Genomic DNA, 12,170 nt, shown 5'->3' with positions numbered 1-12,170 from the left:
ACTTAACAGCAGAACCATATATAATATAGTTTAATTTTTTGATGATTCAGGATGCAGCAGCCTCAGGGTTTTTATTATGAATGTCAATTATTTGTATGTAATGTCAATTATTTGTAACTGAAATTTCAAAGCACTGGTTAACAGGGATTTCTAGTTGAAAGAATGCCAAATAAACTAGATTTTACTATAGCAGTAAATTTCAACTGGACAGCTGGTTTGCCAGCTGCCAATTGTGCATATTACATAATACTCTAAAAATTAACACTAGACAACTATTCAACTAGGCAGATTCACTATTTCAAGTTTCTTTGGAAGTGGCATAGCACCTTTTAGAAAATTAAATAGTGAAACATATTGCTTATATTTTCTAGTAGGTTCTGTGTAATTGGACACTGGATGTCAGTGTCTCTCTTTTTTTCTATTTTTTTCAATACACTAAGCTTTAATATCTTCAAAAGTTAAAAACATCATGCTAGTAATTGTAGAATTGTAAATACATTAATGACTATTAGTGATAATCTTTTAAAAAACATAATTTCATCTGTGGGTACTCTTGTCAACACAAATTTACAACCCCTCTTCATTTTAAAAGACTCTTCTTGAATTTCTCTGGCCAAAAATATTCAATACCCAGTGGCCAACCTTTTAGGGCTGTGCCTCTTAGGCAGGCTGGTCCCTAGGTAACAGTCTATCTCTGACCCTAGACCTTAGAGGTCATCTAATCCAACAACCTTATTTTACATATGAAAAAAATTGAGGTTTAGAGAGGGGAAGTAACTTGTTCAAAGTCATACAAACAGTAACTCAGGTTTTCTTATCTCAAATTCAATATTCATTCCATTACTATACCATGGTGTCCAGAACTTAAGAACTATTGGCATAGCTTTAAAGGTAACCCCATGTCAATATGGTTTAAGTGGAGGATATCAATAATGGTATCTTATAACAGCAAATTTCAACAACACAGGATTCTGTGTGTGGGCACTCACATAGTGAGGGAACTCCCAGTGTGGAAATTCTCTCCACAGCCACAGATCACAACTCATCTATGACTGAGAGAATTGTCTGAAGCTCAGAGAAGGTAAGTGAATCCTTGCCCATAGTCACGCAGCAAGAAAGTATCAGAAACAGGATTTGAATCTGGGTCTTCTTGATTCCAGGTCTAGCATTGTACCCACTATACAACCCTGCCTCTCAATAATAATAATAATTCTTTATCTATGTAGCTAAAAATCAGGAACAGCGCACTAAAAGGAAGCCATTTACTTGATACATCAATAATTCCATGATTCTTCATTGTGGGTTTTCTCTCTCCTTGCAGATTGTAAATCTTTCATGCTTACTTATCCTGCGTAATTTTGTCAGTCTTTCCATAACTCCACAGGCACCAAAAGTGCCAGAGGCCTTCCTTTGCTTTTTTTTTTTTAATAACTTATGGATGTCAGTATGTCTTGTGGGTGAACAGCCTATAAGGATCATTCTTTGAAGTATACACAGATACTCCCTACCTGCTTGAAAACCTGTAGGGAGCCTACTTGTAGCCATGCACAAGAGCTTGTGATGAAGAACCCCCAACAGGCCTCTGAGCCAAAAGATCTGATGACTCAAAGTTTATAAGAAAGAAGCTACTGGAGTTTGGGGGTCCTATTGCTTTTTGGCTATGAAGTATGTTGACTATTTTGAGTTGGTCTCAAGAGGGTAAGAGGAAGGGGCAGCTGCCCCGTCTCTCACCCAGACTCTATGTAGCTGTAAGGACACGGGCACCTCTGTCTCTGTTCTTAGGCAAATAGATATTCCAAGGTGGAAATATCTAGGCACCTTGTGAGTTTTCAGAGTTCTGAATGTCTCATAAGGCCTATGAAACAGGGCTATTGCATCCACTGAAGCAGCACTGGCTGATGGTAGAGGAAACACTGGGATCATACTAACGACAGATGAATATGGAGAAAGAGTCACCAGAGGAACTGGGCAGATTTAGGAAGTGGGAGTGAGATGGGACATGACAGACAGATGCACTGACTCCCAAAAGTTGTGTGAGAACACTATAAAGGGAGGAGGGTCTTCCATGACCAAGAGTTCCTCACATATTTGCTTCACGAATCTTGTACCCTTAATTTTTAGTTTACTCTCCCACAGATATTATGGGAATTGGTGGAAGAGTATACCCTAGGTTTAGTGGCAATAGAGCAGAAATGTCGTATACCCAATATTTTTGTGGTAGATTACTACAGGGTTATTCTTAGAACATGAGGATGGCAGTCTCCCTTTTAGAAACCCAGCTTGCAAGAGTGAGTGTAAACTTAGGGAGTAACCACGGAAAAGGCCCTGTAAGTATAAAACCTCACTCTTGATACCCAAGCAGTCTAATTCTTTTTCTCTTCATACATTTCCTTGATAACTTTGATGCCTTTTCTTGTGTGCATGTGATAACTGGTAAAATACTGCAGGCTGTTTACTTGGGATCACATAGTCTCAGAGTTGGAAGGAACCTCAACAACCTTCAAGTCCAAAACAGAAACAATCCCTACTACAACACACCAGACAAATAGTCATCCAGCCTTTGCTTGAAGACCTCCAGGAAGGGGAAACCTACTACTACTTCCACTGTACATCTTTCCATAATCCTTTGGGTAACTGGCAATTCTTCTAAGACCTTGGTACTTGACAATCTGAAGACATGATGTATCTTTGCAAGAATACTGGCATTAAAAAATGAACTTCTAAAGCAGTAAGCAGCATGGGTTCACTGAAAGCACTATATCATTTCTCAAATGTAATCCAGTCCAATTTCCATCTCCTATTCAATTCTGGGCCCATTTTGCTGGCCATCTGCAGTGTTTGTTCAAGACCTATATACTGATGGCTGAACTCAGTGGGCTGCCTGTTCAACTTGCATGTCATGATTGGCAATATGCATTTTTCATCACTTTGTTTTTCCAAAGTAGATGGCTAATCTCTTTTGAATGATCATGGATTTCATAAAGAAGGCCCTATAGTGTTCTAGGCAACTTGCACAATGTCATCCACAAATAGGAACATCTGGTGAATCTCACCATCAATAGGGAATCCCTCTTCTATTTGGGTTCTACTCCTCCCCAACACTGGTGAATATCTTAGGTAAATATTTTCCTGTTTTATGCCTCACTTGGTATTGAACATGATTATTCCTGTGGTTGCATCTGTCATGGTATCTTATATGATTTTTAACATATGCTTGGGAGACCCTGTGAGAACAGATTCTGTCCAGTGTGGCTTTTGAGCTCCTTCTGGTTTGTTTCTGAAGCTGCATGCCTGAGGGGATAGGGGAGAAGTCATGGTTGAGGGGAAAAGAGATATTGAGCATGTGATCGATTCATCAGCAACATGGCAAAAGCAGGACCCTCTCATCTTGTTACTTTGGATGTGTTAGTGAGGAGGTACAAACCCTTGAGTTCCAGACTTTTATAGCTAAGCTCCTGGAACAAGAATATTGCCCCAGACAGATGATGCCTTACTGTTTTACCAATCCACAGGAGATAATAACTATAACCCCCTGCCTATTTCTCAGAGGAAGTTGGAAAAGGTCCTAGCTTTTTTGGGGGACAGTGCCAGCTTCACACACTTGCAACCAAAGGGGCTTTTGTAATTGGGAATTTCGACAGAAATGCACTTGACTTGATGGAAGATAGCTCACTACTGGGGAACTACCAGTTTTAACTTTGGGTTTCAGATAAGCTTTAGTTATCCTCAGAAAACATTATGCTTTAGATTCAATGTTAAACATCAGTCAGAGGACAAGAAGCTTACATGAAGTTTCACCATATGAATCTGGGAAGAAGTGGGTTTTTTTTTTTTTTGACGAGGCAATCAGGATTAAGTGACTTGCCCAGGGTCACATAACTAGTGGGTGAGGCTGGATTCGAACACAGGTCCCCCTCACTCTAGTACCGGTCCTCTATCCACCGCACCACCTAGTGGCCCCAAGAAGTGGTTTTAAAGATGCGTTTGGGGGGTGCATTCTAAGGTAGCCTAGAAAATACCTTGCCAGAGATAACTTGCTAGGTCTGATGGACCTGCTTATCCAACTGGACAAAGGGCAAACATCAGAAGAGGGTGTGAGCATGGGATCTCAAGCTGGCCAGGATAGGGAGGTCAACAGGAAGACCAAAGTCATGTAGCTAAGAGCCACTTGGCACAGGCAGGCTTCCTATAATTGCCAGTACAGGGGAAATCATGGCCTGTGTTTTCAGTACAATCCCAGATTATTTGATTGCCATTGTTCTTAGCTGAAGGATGGAGATGGGGAGCCTGTGAGAATGCAAGAGAATTTGAGGAAAAGAGCCACATCTGAAATCTTCTTTCCCAAGTACAGAGCCACACCGAGTCTTCTGGTCTGGGCTTAGTTTTTTTTGTTTTTGTTTTTTTTTCTTGCCTAGGTGGTTCTATCCCCTAGGTACAGACACCATGATATCTGATTAATGTCCCTTTGACAGAAAGTGCTCAGAAGACCGCCAAGGTATATTTCTTGTGATTCCTACGATGAGAAACACAGGGTGGAAAGGGCACATCAATACCCTTCCAGCTCTGAGGAGGACACATGAGGGTGAAAGTGTGGTGGACTACACCTTTAAATTCAGACCTCTTCTCTTGGTAGTCGGATACTGAAAAGAAGAGCTGACAGATGGAACAAGGTGGCCCTCAGCACTTCTCAGCTCTTTGGAAGAACCAAGAGAAAGAATGTTACAAAGCCTCTGGATGAGGAAGCTCTAGGGAGACAAGGTAGTGGTGCTTCTTGGCAGGACAGACTCACCAGCCCAGCAGGAGTTAGGCAGCTTTCTCTCTGGAGCATACAAGGCAGGGTAACTCTCAGCCTCAGGAGAGGAGGGAAAAACAGGACTTAGAGGGAAGTTACCACCAGATATTTGGGATGCTGTCAGGCTGAGAGGGGGAAGAGGAAGAGATGGGCGCCCCTGTTATGGAAGATTCCTTCTTTGTATCCTGTCATGAGAGGGTGGCTGCAAGGGGGAAGCAAGTGTCTACAGTTCTTCACGGGGGTATTTAGGAACATCAGAAAGGAGTCTCAGTGATAGTAATAGTATATGTTGATAGATAGTCTGGGAGACTGGTCTGAGTTGTGAGTCCTACAGCATGTAGGGAGTTATTTAATGCATGTGTGTTCTTTATGATTAGAGAGTCCAATAGTGGCATGTTCTAGAGATGAAATTACAACATGAAAGGAATTAGTATGGGGTTTGGAAGCTGGCATGAGAACAGAGAAAGTAGCCTGAAAATGAGAATAAGTATAGAAGGTATACAAAGGAGGAGGGGTGACCTAGCTGCTAGTATCCTCCCCAATGAAATGTATACGATGTGAGGTTATGATGAAAGTTCTTAAAATCAGATTCTGTCTAATATGGCATATCTGAATTATGGGTTGCTGCCTTCCTCCTAGCTTCTGTTTCAGAAGGAATGTGTCATGGAAACAATGAACATGAATCTGGACAGACTTGGAGAGACAGTGAATAGAAGGACCTGGTGTGCTATGGTCCATGGGGTTATGAAGAGTCAGACAGGACTGAACAACAAATTGGGTCCACCAGTACCAGTATTCCAGTTTCCGCTGGGGGTTGTAACAGTTTATTTGTAAAGAATCTTTAAGGCTGCATTTTGTTTAACTAAGTCAAACATACATTTTAAAAAATGAACAGAGGATAGATGGTGGAATCTTATTAAAAAGTCTCTATTCTTGCCAGTAAATCATGTGATTAAAATTGTGGTCTGCTATAAAAAAACAAGCTGTGAAAGCCTGTTTGCTCCCTTTTCCTGTTTTGGTAAAAGATTCCCCTGAAGCATGCATAGACTGTTCTCAAAAAGATGATCTAGAGATGAGAAAGTCAATATATGGGTCAGTATTCGTTGACGACTTCTTGATCTTTTGGGGCGCTACAGAGAAATGGCAAAAAAGAAAATACCATCTATGACCTTTTTCATTCTTTGGCATCTTCACTTCTCTCACACAACTTGAAAACTGATCCCTGAGACTATAAAATTGCCTGGGGCACCCATTTCTTCCTAACATCTTAAGTGGCATTGCTACCTTCACAAACAGTTTATCACATGCCAAGGTGACAAGAATCCAAATATGGTAGTTCCACTATTGTTGCCAGTGAAAATAGGTCACCAGTGAAATGTTGGCACATTTGTTCTATTTCATAGTTCTCCGCTATTCTCCCAGTTTTATCTACAAATGCTCTTAGAATAATCTAGCTTAGTTGGGTCTCATACCAAGTTGTAGACTAATTTTTGCCTGAAATGCTTATTACTATTTTTTGAAGAGATATTGATTATAATGTCATTCTCCTCAATAATATTTTGCAAATGAACTTGTACTCTAATACCATGTTGTCCTTGGTTGCCATGTCTTTGCTTCGCTAAAATAATTTCTTGGTTTTTCTGGTCACTCTGTTAAAATGATTCTTTGTATTTATTAAACTCCTCTATGGTGACAACTTGTCTGTTTCTGTCTCTCTCCATTTCAGGAGACGACTTGCTTAAATAAGTTAGTTTGAAGCTATTGTAATTGCAGTGTCTTCTTGACATTTTTATCCTTCTTTCTTGTTTGGTGTCAGCTATGACCTATGCTCTAATCAGTCACTAATATGACTACAAGGCTGACTGTGAAATAGCTCCTGCTGCGGTAATCATTCATTTCTTTTTCTGCTAACACAAAGTGAATTTCATTTTTTAAAAATGAGGCTATTTAGTGCTCAACTCTCTTCTTAATGAAAATATTCGTAATACAGAGGTTTCTCTTGCATTTCTTAATGTTGTATCATATTTTTCAGCAAAGTTCCAGTATCCTTCCCTATGCCCACCTCTACACTAAAGTCACTAAGTATTAAGGTACATTGCTGACTTAGTTTTGAGTATCTTACTAAATACTATATAGAATTTCCCCATTTCCTTATCTTCTGTGACAGATGTTGATACAAACCTACAATTATTTTTAGTGTAGTTTGTTTACACTCATTCCGAGCATGGCAAAGTAAGATAACCTAGTGTTTCATCATGTGTTACTGGTTGACTTTTGGCATATGTGCAACTACTCTGTTGCTCTAATCACCTTTTCAAGAAGAACCTGTGAGATGTCCTTTCATTTAACTGCAACTTTTTAATACTGGTGCAGAGATCTAGAGCTGGAAAGAGCCTCAGGAACCATCTAGTCAATCTCCTCATTTTTCAAATGAGGAAGCTGAGTCCTAAGGAGGCTAAGTGATTTGCCCAAGGTCACAAAGGTAATAAATATTAGAGGCAGGACTTTGACTCCAGAGCCAGCACTCTTACCATGTAATGGATTTTGAGTTATATCAAGAGTGGTAATAAAGATATGGCTCAGGTTCTCCATAGTAGACTGCATACTAAGAATATCAACAGTTATATTGCTGTTTGTAGCGTTGGAGAACTTGCCCTCTGTCATGTCACTGCAGAAGTGGACAAAGGGTCACTTTGTATTTTCTTTTGATGGGTCAGGAGGGTCAAACAACTGATCATCTATTTGCTCTTCACTTAGCTGGGCTGGTCTTTAGACAACAAATATAGACTGTTCCCAGACTTGCAGTCCAAGCCTTCCCAGTTTGGTAGGACCTAGCAGAGTTTGGTATAGCCTTTGAGAACCCAGAGTTACCTCCATGTCACAGTGATGCATCATACTGGGCCTTTTTGGAAGGAAGCCATTTAAACATAGAAAATAGTTTTCTTCATTATGTAACCAAACACACCCATATTTCGTAATCTTTGTGCCCTGTGTTCCAAATAACACAGAATAAATTCCTCTTTTCTGCATGGATTATAGGAGAAGCATCTGACAGAAAAGCAAAATTCACACTAAAGGAGACTTAATCAAGAGTCTAGATTAAAAAGCTTAGAACATTTCCCAACCTACATTCCACGAAACTCTGGTATAAATGATTAGGAGAACCTTTAAAAAAATAAGAAAAAAAACATAATGATAACTATATTTTTACCTCTAAAATATTAAATATAAAATTATATAAATCATCAATGTGATAACTGGAAGGGGTATGAATGTAGTCTTAATTTCCCCTAGTTAGCTTCAAAATACTTCTTTTCCCTCATTTTCCTAGGAAGGAAATGCTTTTATAGAACACCAAAGGGTTCTATGACCAAGTCAGTTTGAGAAAAGCTGACAGAGATGCTTGTTTGTTGTTTATTCTACACAGGCCCCTGTTCCATTGTCTTCTCACAGTATCTCCCCTGTAGCATTTCCCATTTCAAGCACAGTGCCCTGGTCTTGAAAAATCCTTTGTGATTTGGTATTTCGTACATTTACTGCTGGAATGCTGATCATGATTCATTTAAAGAAAGTAAAAATGAGTTGCTGCATTTTCAAGAAAGTGCAGCAATGAGCTTGCCCAGTAAAAGTGTATATAACAACTACATTACCTATTTAATTGCCTGAGCTGATCTTAAAAGCTCTGATCTTTAATTGCCTGATTGAACTGATCTTAAAAGCTACATCTTTTTTTTTTCTTTTTATATCAAGGAGAAAATTAAATAGGGGCTTTTTGGTATATGAAATGGTATCTTTAATCTTCTTTTTTTGTAGACTCCAAGTTATTAAATATGAACAATAGAAACTACAAATATTAATAGGCATGGTAGTAACTTCTCAATATAGGGTAAATTTCTGACTAAAATTTTTCAGCAAAATCTTCTGGGATGTCTGGGAGCTTCTACTTCTCAATAAAAACATATGCTTTCAAATCTAGAAGGTGAAATTTAAACGCAAAGGCCAAGAAACTCAAAGGTAAACACATACGATAGCATATTTATTTCTATAGTTGATCACTCTTTAGCACTGGAAAATAACTGTGCAACTGCATTCTAATTCATTATTCTATCTATCTAGACAGATACAGATATGTATATGTACACTGGTGATTACTTAAAACTGAAATCCCTTGAGGGAACATTGCTGGACCATGAGATACTAATTATTCCACCCCCCCCACCCCTGTCACATAATTCTTTATAGCCTAGTTTTCACTTTTTGTAAACTAGGAAATTGATCTAAGTGGGGGGGGGGGAGGGAAGGGAAGGCAGAATGAGAAGAAAAAGGTCAACTGAGGATTTCTCTTTTGAAAGGATAACATTGAAACCACTAAGGCACTCCCTCTTTCTGACTGTGAATTGGCCAAGACTTTCCTCAGTAGAAGCTCATCTAAGGCTGGGGAAGGAGGCTTAGTAAATCTCTTAACTATGAGGAGTCCTATATGCATCTATACTAGCAAATGGGATAAAAATAGTTGAATCTACCCTTGAAGTGGCAACTACTATGCCAAAGATACAAAATGTCAGTATATCAAGGAAAGAACTTCCTCCACCGATGCAAAATGCAATTCTCCCATTACTCAGCAGGTCCTCCAAGTTGGCTGAAGGTCAGGAGGTTAAATGACGCATCTGTGATGCTATGGTCAGCATATGTCAAAGGCAACATTCGGACCCAGGACTCCCTGACCCTAAGTCCAACATACCATTCACTATGCCAAGATGCCTCTCAGAGACGCTGGTACAATGTCTCTCAAATAGTCTTGGCTATAAGGTCTATGACTTGTATGTGTATTCGGATGAACACATAGCAATTGCACTGAAATGCTACTGCTGGCACACTAAATGAAGCTGGGTAGCCGAGTCTGGGCTTCACCCAGATAGTAGCTGTCAACAGCCCTGGAGACTACATCAGTTTCCCTTTCATGGTAGGGCGGCTTCCAGGCAGCAAATACAGGCAGGGAGAAGGAGGACTTCTCGGCTGATATGTGTTAGTCTAGCCTAAGGGTGTCAAATCCAAATAGCAAGGGGACCCTCTGTGACTGACTTAGAAAACCATATAGCAATTAACTTAGAAAACGACATAGCAACATATAAATCCACTTGAAACAGCTACCTCTTCAGCACCCTGTTTCAACTGAAGGGAAAAATAAATAGATATTTCCCCAACATCAAGAGTACAAAAAATGTACTAAATGACCCACTGGGATTAACAACCCAGATAATCTGTATGACCTACCTAAAAGAAATAAGAATGGCATGTCTAGTGTTGTTGCTGATAAGATCTCATCCAGAAACCTTGAAAAGACTGGAATTATCTATGTGGCTTCTAATTTTAAAAAGACAAACTAAGGATGATCACAGGTTAACTAAACTTCTTCATAGCTACTGAATTTCCCAGAAGGATTCTCAGACGATTATCTGGTTTCATAGCAGAAAAAGATCCACTTGATAAGCAGCTTCTACCACCACAGGATTATGATGTTGGCATAAAATATAAACTAAGCTTAAAGATGATTTTAAAGAAAATGGCATTTTCATGAACTCCAGGTGAGGACTTTTCTATAGACAACTGCTATTTTGCCTTATTCCATTTTTTCCCTCCAAAGTCAATAAGAAAATAGGAATTGACCACTAGTTAATTAGAATAAGGCTACAATATCTATTTGGGGAGTGAAGGAGGCTGAGTATTGGATAACCCTGAAGAAATTCATAGGAGGTAAATAATATCATCTATAAAGATAATACAAACTTTTCATCTTTCTCTCCATGTATTGCCAGTGTTTGTATACATGCGCGCACGCACATACACACACACACACACACACACACCACATATTATTTTTGAGTCACTTCAGCCAAAGTTTCCTATCTTTTATTTTTATATCAGCTGCACACTAAAAAATGATAATGAAGATAGCTAATGATAATGATAACAGCTCACATTTACACAGCACTTGTCACATTTCCAGGCCCTGTGCAAAGCGCTTTACAATGACTATCTTATTAGATCCTCACGACAACTCTGGGAATTCGGTGCTATCATTATTCTCATTTTACAGATGAGGAAGCTGAGGCAGAGAGAGGCTAACTAACCTGTCCAGAGTCACAGCTAGTAAATATCTGAGGCCGGATTTGAACTTAGATCTTCCTGACTCCCTACTCTATCCACCACACCATTCATTTAGCTGCCCCCATGATGATAGTAATGGTTTTAAGGTGAAATTTAGTTTGAAGTTTCATTTAACCAGTACAATTCTTACAGAACAAAGAATGAGTGGACATTTCAGTCTGCAAAGTATAGGTTTAGGAAGAAATCTGGAATCACTAGGACTAAAAAAGAAAAAAAAAACAAATAAAAGCCTTAGTAACAGATGTGATACAACAATTGAAAACATGAGTTGTTTTTTTCTCTCATAGTTTATACCTTTTTTAAAAAAATGTTTCCTTTAATCACATCTAATGTGTGTGCTATTGCATTTCCCAACTGTGTAAGTCTAGAGTGAGCAGATGTGTAAAATTAAACAGTACTGTTACTAACATTAGGCCCTGAAGTTGCTTTGTAATAGTCTGTTTCTTATTTAATAATTTGCTCCAAATGAATCCAGACATTTTGGGAACATTAAAACAAACAAGGGGAGGTTCCTTATGTAACATTCAACAATTTTCAGATTATCTTCTCATCTGTTTTGTAAACACACCAGGCAGACTTCTGACTATTTCATTGATTTCTTATTTAAACTTTTAAGTGAAAAGTATAAGATACTGCAATTATCCCTTCCACATTGTGGAGAGTAGGGGCATGGTGTAATCTAGAAAATCCACATAAGATTTTTTGGCCCTCCCTTTGTATCAGAGAAATCTGAATTATTAGGGTATTAAAAGATAAAATACATGGATACTATACAATACTATACATATATTTATGCATTTCTGAGTTTCTAAACTTTTTCTATGTCATCTGCTGGCCTCTGCATGTCTTCTGCAGCTTCAGCAAAACTCCCCCCAAATTCCCATTTAATAACTCATGCTGACCTGCATTATATTAAAACTGCAATGGGGAAAATCATGATGTGGAAGGGATAACTGTACTCTTAAGGCATACTATCACAACATCTGAAACCACTAAGTGAATAAAAAGAAGGCAAATTTGTTGAAAGTGAAAGTCTTTAACCTTTAACTAGAGTGAGGCAAGGCCATATATAAACTCCAAGAAAGTCTTTATGCAGCTTTGCTTAAGCATATATGGCACAACAAGAAACCATGTATTTCCAATGACAGGAATGGAAGAAATAAAATTTTTTGAAAACATCATATGCGATGACAACTTTTTATGTCCCAAA

At 38.8% G+C, this 12,170-nt stretch overlaps 1 protein-coding gene across 3 annotated transcripts in view; it reads right to left on the bottom strand.

Moving 5' to 3' along the window:
* The window catches only part of MAP2K5 (mitogen-activated protein kinase kinase 5), a 283,285-nt gene that overhangs the window by 132,717 nt on the left and 138,398 nt on the right, over positions 1 to 12,170 (bottom strand). The window lies entirely within an intron of this gene.

The sequence above is a fragment of the Trichosurus vulpecula genome, chromosome 8 (genome assembly GCF_011100635.1).
Source record: "Trichosurus vulpecula isolate mTriVul1 chromosome 8, mTriVul1.pri, whole genome shotgun sequence".
Lineage (NCBI taxonomy): Eukaryota > Metazoa > Chordata > Mammalia > Diprotodontia > Phalangeridae > Trichosurus > Trichosurus vulpecula.
The sequence above is the reverse complement of the archived record's forward strand: the minus strand, read 5'-3'. Positions and strand labels throughout refer to the sequence as shown.